Genomic DNA, 12274 nt, shown 5'->3' with positions numbered 1-12274 from the left:
GCGTTTATAACCCACCTCAGCAGTGTTGTGAACACACTTGCATTTGCCTTGTTCTTTCTGCTGGTCTTTGTGAGAGGAGTTGGTAGCCCCCTCACTTGGTGCATTTGAAACAAGCTTGGTCAAAGCACTAGAAAAATACCCTATGAAGGAACAATCCTGCACTGGCCTTGAGCGGTAGGACTGATCCGAAGCCATTGGACTCTTCCCATTGTCTTCACTAGGCTTTGGATCAAGCCGGACAGAGCCTAATAGACCTTTTCTGTCTCTTGTATCAGGGAACATGTTAGTTACCTTGGAGGATTTTATCTGCTGCCTAATGGGTCCACCTCCCTTACCACATTCCTTTAATAAACTGTCAGCTAGAACCTCTGATCCAAGGAGTCATTGGGCTTGATTGTGGTCTTTCTTGGGCCTGGTTCACAAGAGTGTAACACCTTAGCCTTTACTGGAGTTACTCCTGACTTACAGCAGTGTAAGTGAGATCAGAACCTGTCCCATTGACTTAAGTGGAAGCAAGATTGGCCCTAAGGAGAGTAAATGAGCCCCCTTATTGCACAGTCAGATGAATTAATTAAGTGATTGGTGCCCTGCTGCTTAGAACATACACTCATTTTCTGTATTAGCTGCATTGCGTGGCATGCACCTGCCAGTTGGTAGAATTTCAGTGTTCATAAGGGCAAAAATAAAGTTACCCAGGTGACCCTCTTCTGGAGTGCCCCCTACCTCCCAGCTTCTAAAGGAGAGCAAGACAGCCCCACTCAGTCAAGCTTAACTGGCTAACTCCTTGATACACTGCAACATCCTCATTTCTTTTGCAGCTTCAGAGAGCTGGCAAGGGAGGGATCCTGGGAGGAAAGGAGTCGGCAACACTGAAAAGTGTTTTCCTAGCTTGTGCTGTGTTCCTAACCTCCTCTCTCTGTGTTTGTTTCTTTTTCTGGTCATGCATCCCTGTCATGTCTCTGCTATAGGAAGCCTACGCCCAAAAGAAACCCCTTCTGCCGCCCCCTGCCCCCACTCTTAAAATAACAATAATAAGCTATCAGTGTTGTAATTGCAATCTATGAATTATAGATTTAAGTATTTATTATTATTATTACTATTATTATTATGTAATTTTTGCTTCTTAATCTTTGTATGTTGCTCTTTGGTTCTCTGTTGTGAATAAATGCAGACTCCCCCAATCCCCTCCATTCCCCACCTGTGTCAATCTCACACCTGCCCCACCAATCTGGGGCTGGCTGCGCTATACTGTGCCAGACCTAGCTCATAGTTGTCCTGGAGGAGGCACGCACATACTGGTAGGCCCATGCGAGAAGATTTGAGAGGGTGAAGCCTCCAGACACTCTGAAACCACCAAAACCCAGGGTAGTGCCCTTCTCTCCCCCACACCCACCCACACACCTTAGAATCTACTCAAATTTGTAGGGAGCAGGAATGGAGAATTGAAAGGCACAAGCGTAAAATGAAAGGAAAATTGATCAGGTTTCCAGGAAACAGTCAATTCCCACATGCCCTCAGGGCCCCCTACTCTGGTGACTGAATCCAGAAAGTGCATCTTTACCAGGAATGGTTTAATGACCTGGCATCACCAGCTTTTTGGACAGCATTCTCCCCGCCACTGAAAGCTGCTGAGTTTTTGTTCTGGTACCTTTCCTTGGGGAGCAATCCTGGGCTTTCTTGGGTTCAGTTTCCCAGCCACCTGATGATCTTTCTCTGTGCCGGTAGCAACACCTTCTGGGGTTCAGTGAGGATGAGCATGTTCAGTGTTAGGGCAACAGAGCTCCAGGCTGCCCAGAAGGGACTTGGTGGAAGATCAGCCCATGGGCAAAGAGAGATCTGATCAGACTGGTCTCTGATAACGACAGGTATTGAAGAAAAGATGGGGAGCGGCTCCCTAAGTGCATGAATTGCTGACAGAAATGACTATGACTTTCCAGCATTAAGAATTCACAGGAAGCAGAGTTAAGATTTCTGAGTAGCCTTGGTGGCCAGAACCTGGCACTTGCTTCTTGTACCCATAGTCTGGGCTTGTAGCCTACAAGTGCCCAGTCAACTGGGGTGGGAGGAGGGCTGGGAGGAAGTATCAGTGCAATAGGAAGGGAATCCTGTCTGTGCCACAGTGTCAAATATTCTCTTTTTAACTACCCAGCCCAGTTAGGAGTCATTTTAAGTCACGGGGATTAATACTGCCTTCAAAGAGCAGCCATGCAATGGCCTAGTGTCTCTAACTTGAGTGTGGTTTGTTATAGATATGAGTCTTCTTTTCCTTGTGCTGTGTTGAATTTATTTGTCACTCAAAGTCTGTTCTAGAGGAGCAGAGAAATCCAGTTCAGGCTTTTTCCTCTTCTCAGGAGCCATATATAGAATCCATTCCAGCTCTTCTAGAAATCCAGTTTGGGCTCCATTCTTCCTCTCTCAAGTGCATTTACAGGCAGAGATGGATGGGGGTTAGAGATGGCGGGGGAGGTGGGGATCACCTGCTCAGCAGACACTGGTGGGGATTTGGCCAAGCACCCTTAGCCCTCATTAATGTTGCCCAGGAGGTGTGCAATACACCTGTACAGCACCAGGCCTTTAATTAGCAAACACAGCACCTCTCAGCAGAGGGATTGGGTCCAGAATGGACAGGGGCACCTGGAATGCATTCTGAGTGCTAGGTGGGGAAACAGTATCTTGCAACCAGCCCACTGTGTTCCATTCCCCTCTCAGTTAGTCACTGAAACCAAACGCATCTCCTTCTGCCTGTTACACCAATGCTGAAGTCGGATGGTGCCTGGCAGGATGGAGAGACAAGCTCTGCCCCTGCCCTGTCTTTATTTATTTATTATTGGAGGCTGTAAACAGCAGTGCTTTTTTACCCTCTTTCTTTTCCTTTCTTTTGTACTTTGGAACAACGTGTTGTAATAAATGCCCACATAGATGTTTTAACTGCTGGTGTTGGCTTTGTTCCTTGATTGTGAGTCCATCGTGCGGGGGGGATGGATGGGATCCTATTCCGAACAGCCGCTCTTGGGAGAGTGGGCTCAAATCGTGGCAATTGTGCATGGAAATGGGTTTGGTGGCATCCATCGACTCAGTAAGCCCTGGTGGAGATCTGTCCTCCACCTATGGTCCACTGGCTGGAAACTCAAGCTACATAAATTCAAACTGGAGATCAGGGCACATTTTTAACAGTGAGGGTGATTAGCAGTTGGAACAATTTACCAAGGAATGTGCTTTATTCTCCATCACTTGCTATCTTTAAATGAAGACTCAATGTCTTTCTAAGAGAGGTGCTCTATCTCAGCCACAAGTTAGGCTTCAATGCAGGAATTACTGAGTGAGGTCTGTGGCCTGTACTATGCAGGAGGTCAGACTAGACAATCATAAGGGTCCCTTCTGGCCTTAAAATGCATGATCTGTATGCACACATATGCCATCAATGCCCACCCACAGATTGTGAAAAGCTGGCCAATCTCTGCTTAGGACTGGACCCTCTGGGAGGCAGAGGGGTGGTGGTGGTGGTGTTACTGGTCATGGATGAGATGGAGCACACTGCACTCCAAACAACCACAGGAATATGGGTGGTTTAGTTGTATCTGTTTAATTTTTTGTCATGCAACCCAACTGTGCCCCATCCAAATGAAAGAGGAAAGAGTTGTTTATGTAGCAATGCCCTGTAAAACTCCCAGCTTGCTCTTGTTGTGGCAATGCTTGATACTGGAACACACTGCCATGGTCATTGTGAGGATAAATTAGTGTTTGCAAAGAGCTAAATAATTGCAAAGTCTGATAGTTATTTCTTAGATGCCTACATAGGACTTACACAAAACTTTGTCAACCACGAACGTATCCCTTCCCTAACCGTCATCACTTCATTTCAAACCCCTGTGCTGTGTAGATCAATGACCAGTTCTGGAGAACTTTATTAAACTGTTAAACTGAAACAAAATCCCTCCATTTGGAGCAGCTTTAACATGGGGGGAGAGAGCAGGAGCAGGCACCATCTCAGTCAAGCTCCAGCAAACAGAAGCGCTAATTGACTGTAACACACGTAGGCTGTAGTGTAGACATAGCCTATGTTGGCAAAACAGGTCACTCAGGGGTGTGACTATTCCACACCGAAGTGACCTAGCGAAGTGGTGTAGCCTCACTCTGAGGCTGACACAGAGGGGCTGATGCAGACCACCTGGTGGGCAGGCCCAGGTATAGCACCACTTGCAAGCTGGAAGCGCAGGGGCGGGACAGGAAGAGGAAGTATAAAAGACCGGCCTTGCAGCACTCAGGGAAGCTGCTGGAGGAGAAGGACATCTCTCCTTCTAGGGCTGGGACTGGCGCCTGACCCCATTAAAGGGCCACCTGAGTTACCTCCTGGCTAGAGCTTAGAGGCCCAGCCTGAGCTACTGGCCACCGGTGACTGGGAAGAGCTGCCTGTGACGTGCCGGAGCAGCCAACCACCAATGACTTGGAGGAGCTGCCAGATGCTAGCAACCCTGAGGGCCTGCTGGGATTGCCCCTTGCAGTCCACCCCCAGGAGGTGGATCACGACTGTTGCTACAGGTACAGGGGCACAGGAGTGGAGGATGTAGGCCAGGGATAGCCAACCTCGATCCGGCTGTGCTCAAGCCTCAGCACTATTTAGCGCGTTTCCGCGGGAGCCCCGCTGATCCAGTGGCAGGATGCTCTGTCACCGTTAGGGCCCTGGGCTGGGACGCAGTGGCGTCCGGTGGGCCTATGTCCCCATGCCACCCCACCTCTGGTATGGTAACCTCACCCTGCCCTGCGAAGCCTCCCTGGGCTATATACTGCTTGCTTTGCCTGCCCTGCCCTGCCCGAGGCCTAGGGATATAGACTATGTATGTGCCTCGCCTTGGCCTAGGGCTTAGGCTCTAGGCTGGCTGTCTCCCCACCCTACCAAAGGGCCTGGGCTCCTTGACCCCTGAAGGGCTGAGTAGTGAAGCGGTGTAGACTCGTGCAGAGGCTGACCCCACTCTGTTACAGCAACATAATTACACCAACATAAGCACTCGTGCGTGCAGCGCTGTGTAGGTGGGAGAGCTTCTCCCGCTGACGTAGCTTCTGTTGCTCACAGAGGTGTAGTTTTTTTTTATGTCAACAGGAAAGCAAGGGTAGGAGCTTGTGTTCTCTCTCCTCCACACCCACACACACACGTACCTTTCCAAATGATGGTGCTCCAAAAAGCTCCCCCATAGAGGAACCCTCCACAAGTGCAATGTGACTAAAAGTGGGTGTGACTCGGGGAGCACAAAGTGCAAGCCTTATTAATGCCATATGTGCTGTATGTGTATTCACCCAGCAGTGGCTAGCACGTACCTATTACATCAGTGTCTGGCAGAGCTGTGAGGAGACTCACCAGCACCACAGAGGGGCGTGTCACAGATCTGTGCATTGGCAGAGCCATATGGGGCATGGCACTGTGCTGGCCTGCAAGATCTCTGGCATTATCCAGTGCTGTGAGAATCTTGCTTCCATGACCAATAACCTCTTCTAATGCAGGCACGTGCACACAGTCATTTCCCTTGTGCCTAGTAGACTTTACCATGCCACTGCATACACACCACCTGCCATCACACCCAACAGTCCCTCCGTGTTTGTGATCACACATGGCAATCTGTGTGGCTGCATCTTGCAAGTTCTGTGACAAAAGGCAGCGTTGCTCCAGCTGTGCTCAGTGGGCTGTGAAAAGAGATGTCTTTGGGATGGCTGATCTCCATAGGCTGGGGCCTGATCTCCATAGGCTGGGGCCTGATCTCCATAGGCTCAGGCGAGAATCCAATCTGTGTCCTTGTGCTCAGAAGGCAGCAGCTCCATCAGCTACACAGCAGGAGCATCTGGCCCTGGCCAAGCCCCTGGCTGCTGCTTAAGCTGGTCAGTCGGAAGTTTCTCTCCTGTGCATCACAGGTACTGACAGTCCGTCAGTTAGCTACAGTGCCTGGCAATATGGAAGAGCTGGCAACCCTCCCTTCTCACCTACAGCCACCCTTTGTTGCAGGGTATGTACCACAGATGAGAGGTAACTGCATTCGGGGAAGGGGAGGGAAATGAGCAGTCCCCCCAAAGTATCATGCCTGCAACATCCATCCTTCTCAGGATCTACCCTTTGTTATTAATAATCCCTAACACAGGCACTGATGGCACCAATGAGGGTCTCTGCTACTTGAGCTCCTTGGCTCCTAAGGCTAAAGAACTGGTTTCATACCCTGAGGTGACGTGCCAGGATCAAACAGAAAGTCAGACCTAACCAAACACATTACACTGGGCCTCCGTGCTGGAAATGCCTCTGCTCCCTGAGGGATGGCAGGGCTAAGCACAAGGCGTGGCAAGGAAGTGCATGTAACAAACTGATTGCGGACTTTGCGATCCATGGAGGCTGGCAGTGTAAATCTTGAGACTAGTGCCCTGGTGTGGGTATGGTACTGTGCTGGAGAGCAGGGAGTGTAACTCCTGGCAGTGATGCACTGGAGCGTGGCTTCTACCCCCAGCTCCATCTCTAACTAGGGAAGGGAAAGCATTCCTTTTCTGCTAATACTGCTGAAGTAAATCTCTCCTTAATTTAACAGTCTGGCTTGTGCGGCCATGGCAATAGGAAGATGCTCAGGTACATGTGATCGTCATGTCTTGAGGTGCATGGGCATACACGGCAACACGTGTATCCTTGTGCACATGCTGGGGTGCAGATGAATACAGGTGGTGTCGTGGGTGTACATCTCAGGGTGTATATGCATGCACCCACGTTGGGCCACATACTTTTGAGAGGCAGAGGATGGGAGTGGTCGGTGCATGTGCATTCTGACATGTCTGGGATGGTCCTGTCACCTTTGCCCTAGTTCCAAGGCAGGGTGCTACACCCCATTTTGCCAGTCACGTTCTGTTTGGCCGCAACTGCTACTGCATGAGAAACACAGGGAACGGCCTTTTTCCAGCCCTGGGGCTTTTATTGACTCAGAAGGGCTGCCAAGCCTATAAATAAATGTTCTAGTGCTAAATATAGCAGTCATTGAAATAAGCTGCAGCCTGTTTATTTAGCTTGTGGCCTCTTTGAAAGCTCGCCAGCCAGTATTAATTCTACCTTAGCTTTGTCCCACACTATGCTGTGGCCACCCATGGAGGGTGAAAGATTGAGTCGATGCAGAGAGAGGGTCACCAAAAGTAACGTACATTTCTGAAGGGTTGAGCAAAAAGCCGCTGCCAGCCATTCCCTTCCAGAGCCTCCTGGGCCCAGGAATGTCCGGGATAATGTCAGGCTGGGGGAAGCTCTGAGGGGGGCCTCGTGTAGGGAGACACCTCGGGCCTGCTGCTCCTGGGCAGGTGGGATCCCTTGGATAGGAAAAAGTGGTTTGGCAGTTGGGCTCTCTCAGGAGAACCTCCCTGGTATATTCCGCTCTCCCGTTGGAAGGGAAGGCTAGCTAAGTAGTACGTTCTCTGCTCTGCTTGTGTACACTGGGCTGATGGATGCCCTGCAGAGAAAGAGCTCAGAACTAACGGCAGGAAGCTGAAATCCACTCCTGTAATGAAATCTCAAGTCTCATTCCAGCACTCATAATGCTGCGGGACATGCTACACATTTGTCCCCTCCCTGCCAGAGATGGTGGACCTTGTAGATCCCAGTTTGGCTGTCGACCATTAACCTTGTGTTGAGGGGGAGAATGAGCCTGGGCGCTTCAGTGGAAATGCCTGACGTCGGCCTTTACTGGTTTCATTTACCCAGCATAAAAGAGTGACTCCTTACTTGCGTTAGAAAGCCATGACTCGCTATAGAACTCAGCGGAACTGCCGCTAGGTTTTCCATGTGAAGCCCATTGCTACAAGGTATCGAGGCCAAGAGCTTAACAGGACTAGGAGAATACTCTGATATTTATATGGAAGGCAAGAACAGCTACAGTTATAATAGCAAAGATTTTTAAATGGGAGTTTGGAAAGGATCTAAACCCTCAGGCGTCAGGGCATAAGCCAACCTCTAGCAACTGGGGATTAGGAAGACGCTAACCTTGGGGATTGGGTAGGTCGTAACTGCTGAGTGCAGAGTTTCTTGCCCCTTCCTCTGATGTCTCTGGTAGTGGGCACTGTTGCAGACAGGATGCTGGACTGGATGGACCATGGGATTGATCCAGTTTGGTGATTCCGATGTTCCTAATAAGATCTTCTTATACTTTCTGAGGACCCCCATGAGACAATTGTAAATCAAGGAAATCACCCTTCACAAAGAAGCCAAGCGTTTCTATTTAACCTGGAAAAGAGAGTGATTCCCCTCCCCCCGACAGAGCCCTGGACATCTGCAAGGCATTGTGCAAACATTAATGAAGCAGTGATATTCCATTTTCTGCAGTGTAAGGGGATTTAACCTCATTTCCAGGATGCCGTGTAACCCATAGTGTTGAGGGGGCAAATTAATCTTTGGTGTCAGTGGTGGTGTAAGAAATACATGATGGCGTGGGGGAATGTTCTCCCCTCATTTGCAGCTCCATTTAAGTGCAGGAAGAACTGGCACTTCTGAGCCACGTTTCCCTTTGTTACACCTGTGCCACTCCACTGAAGTCACTGGGGTGTAACTGAGAGGAGCACTGAGCCCTGAGTTTCCACAGGCCAGGACATGGTTGCCACTGGTTAAGAAGTGGAACTCACCAACTTGGGAGAAAGGCAGTGTGTCCCAGGGGATAGGACAGTGGACTCAGGTTCTATTGCTGGCTCTACCAGTGACCTGCTGGGTGATCTCAGGGGCAAGTCACGTCCCCTTTCTGTGACTCAGTTTACCCATTGTCTTGTCTACTTAGACAGTAAGATTTTTTTCAGGGCCAGGATTATCTTCTACTGCATGTGTGTTCAACGCCTTGATCTTGGTTGGAGCCTCTAGGATCTACTGTCTCATGAATAACAATAATAAGGGGAATTTAGTCACCAAATCTGACCTATAAGGCTTAAGTGGTTCCTTGGCCTGTGCTGGCCTTCTAAACAGGGGTGGATTTCATCCTAAGTGCTTAGCTCACTAAATAAGCAGGCAGGAATTAAACAGGAAATTATGTGTTGGTTGTGCATTGGCATAACAGCCTGTGATGGAGGGCTGCAACTTTCTAGAACAGCCCTCATACCAAAGCAGAAAATACCGAAGGAAAGACAGGTGAGAACTCCCCTTTGCAGCATTAGTACTGCAAGCAGGCATTACTCTGTGCTACAAGGCCAACAGAAATAGGACCCTGCTTACCTTGGGCTGTGACGACTTTCCTGCAGTCCCATGCCAACAAAGAAGAAAAAACCATCCCTCCCTGGAAACCTATATCCACTCCTGGAGCAATCCAAGATATTAATCATGCTTAGCACATATACAGAGCTTTATGAATATGAACTAATCCCCACAACACCTATGGGAGGGAGCTATTTAATTATCATTATTATTGGGCCTGATCCTCCTCTCACTTACACCCATGTTAATCTGAATTAACTCAAGTGAAATCAATGGAATTCCACTGGTGTAAATGAGAAGAGAACCATGCTCATTTATTTCTGTTTTACAGATGGGGGACTGAAGCAGAGAGGTCCAGTGATTTGCCCAAGGTTACAGAGGAAATCCGTACCAGAGTTGAGCTTAGTACTTGGGAGTTTCTGACTCCTTGCGCTGTGTTTATATCCTTACACCACAGCTCTCCAAGTTGTCAGCCCTGATTCTAGAAAGACTGGTTTATGTGGAATCACAGTCACTGGAGGTCTTTCAGATCGGTTGGACAAGCACCTGTCAGACATGGTGTAGGTTCACTTGCTTCTGCCTCAACACAGGGGGCCTGGATTTGATGACTTCTCAAGGTCCCTTACATTCCTGTGTGCTTAACTTTCCATGCTGAGAGCAGTCTGATTTGAAATCATGGCTATAGACACAGAGAAATTCTCCATGCTCCTACTGCTGAAATCTCTACAGCCTTTGGCACAGTAGATCACGGGCACTACTCACACACCTATATGATATGGCAGAAGTAGATGGCCCAGCACTACAGTAACTCTAATAGTTTCTCTCCAGCAAAACTCCAAATGGTGATGGGTAACTGCTCTTCTTCTACAAAGGCCATTGCCTGTGGAATTGCAGAGGGATCTGTACCATCCTCACTTCTCTTCCATACTCACGAGACCGCAGGCTGACAGAGTGAGCTCAGCTGCTGACAGTATGCCACTGACACTCCACAATGTATCTCCTTCTCCACTGATGCAGCCACTGCTACTACTACTGTGTCAGAATGCCCACAGGGCATCCTTCTGGGATGGAGAGCAGCTGGCTCAAGCAGAACCCAGGAAAGACCAAAGTTAGGGTGGTTAGAAAGGCTTTGAAGAACTAGCCAAGACACTGTCTTCACCTTCCACTGATGGCACCCTGTAGCAACCTGCAGGACTAGAACCTGGGGGTTCTGGGCCGCTGGCGCTTCCACATTGCCACTGGAAGCTTAGGCTAGGTTGTCCACAGGAGGACCCTGTGATGCTAGGCTCTGTGGGAAGTACCACCCAGCAGGGCCTGAGTAGTGGCCCCTTACAGCCCACTGATTGGTGGATGCTAGTATTTAAGCCAGCATGGGGAGCTTTCTGAGCAATACTGCAGACTGTGCTATTTGCTTGGTGTTTATAACCTCATACGCGATCCCAGCTTCCTGCTCCTCACCCTGCTCCTCACCCTGCTTGACTCCGACTCGCCTATTTATTTGCCTGCTGCCTGCAACTTGGTACCTGACTCTGACCTTGCTGGCTCCTGAGCCCGCTATCCATCTCCTGAGCACAACTTAGCAGCTGAGCAGTGCATGCAGGCTGCTCATAGCCTGGCCCTGATACATACAGCCCAGTGGGAGCATGGGTGACTTCTCACTGAGGCTGGCTAGTATCCGTATCTAAAAATGCCTTTTTTCATCTTCAGCTTGGTAGGAAACTTCATCTCTTCCTCCAGGACAAGACCCCAGTTTCAGGGATTCATTTGTTTTTCACCTCCAGGTTGGATTACTGTATGTGAAGCTGACGTGCAGGCTCCAATGGGGACAGAATGCAGCTGCCTGCTTCCACCATGCCTCAGGCCACTGTGAGCACATCAGGCCTGTGTTCAAGTCCCTCCGCAGGCTTCCAGTCAGTTTCTGATGCCTGTTTAAGAGTTTAACCCTAGTCTTCAAAGCAGTTAATAGATCAAGCCCCACCTAGAGGAAAGACCCTCTCCTGGGGAGCCCCATGCAAGAGAGGGATCTCAGGCCTTGACGGCATACAGACTTGATTTGGTTAACTTAAGCTACCTTATGTTAGTTTAACTAACACAGGGCTGGGGAGGCCATCAGGGAGCTGGTTGCAGCTCATTGATCCTGCACTATCTGGCCCCACTGTCAGAGTAGTCCTTAAGCGACCCTATGGCATGGGAGAATGGGTACAGCTCTGTCCTGGCCCCTCCCCCGGACAAGCCCTGGGAATGAATGGTGACTCAGGTGCACACATGCCTGGGGGGGGGGCCTCTACAAAGCACAACCTGTTTCCCCCTGGCAGTGTTGCTGAACAGCATTGCTGGGTGAGGGTGAAGCCAAGATTCCACCTACACCCCACCCACCCAGGCAGGCAGTGTGGTGTGCACACAGAAGCTGCTCTTCTCCCACTGCTCGAGCTACAAGGCAGGGAGATGGGCTGACTTTCACGCCCTCTTACTCCCTGCAGGCATATTAAGACAAGCTACCCAACACGCCCATTGTAACAAACAGAACTACTTGGGGCGTGAGGGTTGCAATTCGCCATGAGCAAGGGGGGGCTGAATCAGGCCCCCTATTGTTTGTCACATCTGCAGTGAAACATGTGGCCTTCATGCCCCCCAGGTCCCTGTCCCAAATTCTGCTTATAATCTAAGAAGCCAGCTCTGCCACCTTGACTAACATAGAACAGAACCTTGTCATGACACGGCTGGGCTTATGTACATAGTAATGCACTACTCCCTGTGTGTAAGGGGGGGTAGAGTCAACAGTGACATTAGACACAGTGTCATGACACCCCCAGGGGACTGAACCTGGAATCTCTGCATCTAAAAGCATCAGCTGCTAAGGCCTGAGCTAAAGGACCAGCTCTGCTGAGTCTATCCCAGTAGCACCCTCAAATCTCTGTACATGGTAGTTGCACTAGCAGGGGAACAAAAAGCCACACTGTATTGGCCTGGGTTAGGTGAGGGCAGATGGGGATGACAAGCAAAGGGCTGGCAGGGATATGGGAAAGCAAGGTGAGGAGTTATAGTTTGCTGCGTACGTGTCCCCGTGGTTCCTCTGAGGTAAGAGAGAGAGATACA

General features: G+C 49.7%; 1 long non-coding RNA gene across 1 annotated transcript; it reads left to right on the top strand.

Moving 5' to 3' along the window:
* The first annotated feature begins 4280 nt into the window (after nt 1-4280).
* Nucleotides 4281-11275, top strand: LOC137147975 (uncharacterized). The gene is made up of 2 exons (XR_010918402.1): nt 4281-4539; nt 10960-11275. It is a non-coding gene; the product is annotated as an uncharacterized lncRNA (long non-coding RNA).
* The last annotated feature ends 999 nt before the right edge of the window (nt 11276-12274 follow it).

Source organism: Emydura macquarii, unplaced genomic scaffold (genome assembly GCF_026122565.2).
Source record: "Emydura macquarii macquarii isolate MOO-44397 ecotype Brisbane River unplaced genomic scaffold, CSIRO-AGI_Emac_v2 contig_587, whole genome shotgun sequence".
Lineage (NCBI taxonomy): Eukaryota > Metazoa > Chordata > Testudines > Chelidae > Emydura > Emydura macquarii.
This window is presented reverse-complemented; position numbering and strand designations above follow the sequence as displayed.